Here is a 1,626-nt window from a genome sequence, read left to right as displayed (position 1 = left end):
GTAGGTTTTTGGTCACCCATGGTTCTGTTTAATGATCTATAATTTAAGAGAAGAAAATTTTTCGGTCGCTACCCGGATTCGAACCTGGGACCTTTGAATGATAGGCCAACACCTTAACCTCTAGACCACGAGAGCCCCATAAATCCTTACCTAAGGAAATCAGCACAATTGTCAGTAGAAGCATCATGATGTCAGTTGAAGGCGAGAGACGACAGGACCGAAGTTCCAACCCCTCTCTCTCTTTCTCTCAGTGACTCACAGACGAATGTCACCAGCTTTCATAGCTTTTATAGCTTTTATGTTTATGAACTATGGAATGCAACCTACATCCACACTAACCATTATCTGATAACGATAAGAAATAAGAATGTGCTCTGAATTTGCACCCTCTCGGCTTTCTTGCAAGGGGGTCAAGGAAGTGTGTATGTGGAAAGGGGGGAGGGGGGAGATGAGGAGATCGTTATTATGTGAGGCAGCGTGGTGGAATCAGGCTCTCGTCAATTTTTGGGCTTGTAGAGTTATTGGTGTCATCATAAAGCTTGTTCACTTGTCGAGATACTTGCAAAAGAAGGGGGTGGAGGTCACCTGTTTTCTGAGGTAAAATTATTGAGAAAACGGCCACAAAGATTAATTATTTCCTTAGCTTAAGAGTCAGTAGTAACTGAAAATTTACATTTTTTTGTGCCTTTAATCAACGTTTTTCAGAAAAATCCACACAGAAATTAGTTCTTTAATTGGCATGAAAGGTGTTGAGTCAAAAAACAAAAATGTGATAAAAATTCACAAACCTGCGGAAAAATGCAAGTTTCTTCACTTTGACTATTTTTTACAAGAGCCTGATTCCACCATGCTGCCTCACATATTCTTTATCTAAAGAAAACATCTTGATGTAATTTTCACAGCTTGCTTTGCTTGCAAATCTTCTTTTTTTTTTTTTTATCACGCTACCTGTTAATAATCACACTAGATCTGTGCCTTGTTTGCATGATTATTTCCAGCAAAAAGAAAAATATTGAAAGAAGAATAAACGTTCTTTGTCCTACATAAGCATAACACTGTGTTTTTTCACATGATCTGAGGATCCCAACCCTTCATTGCACTCATTTACGACAATCAACCCCCCTCCCCCCCCCCCCTTTTTTTTTGCCCACTAAAAAGAATAAGAAAAAAAAGAAAGATTGATGACAATAATGGACACAAGAGCAGTATGTCATCAGTGCGAAGCTGAGTTAGACTTCAGTCGCACTGGGCTATTCCAAGCTGCGAAGCCAGAATGGAAGAAAACAGATCTCTTGTGAATTATTTTTTTAAGGGGGGTGGGGGTGGGGCTGTTACATTGTCTTATCTCTTGAGAGGTCGATGTTGTTGTTTCTTAATTTCGTTTCACACCAAAAGAAACCGCTTTATTCCACTATATTATTATTATGTATTTTATTTTGACTTATTTCTGAAGTTGAAAGTGTGGTTTGACGTGTAGGGTTGTGTGTGTATGTATGTGTGTGTGTGTGTGTATGTGTATGTATGTGTGTGTGTGTGTGTGTATGTGTATGTGTATGTATGTGTGTGTGTATGTGTGTGTGTATGTGTATGTATGTGTGTGTGTGTGTGTATGTGTGTATGTGTGTG

The sequence above is a fragment of the Aplysia californica genome, unplaced genomic scaffold, assembly GCF_000002075.1.
Source record: "Aplysia californica isolate F4 #8 unplaced genomic scaffold, AplCal3.0 scaffold00267, whole genome shotgun sequence".
In the NCBI taxonomy this organism is placed as follows: Eukaryota; Metazoa; Mollusca; class Gastropoda; order Aplysiida; family Aplysiidae; genus Aplysia; species Aplysia californica.
This window is presented reverse-complemented; position numbering follows the sequence as displayed.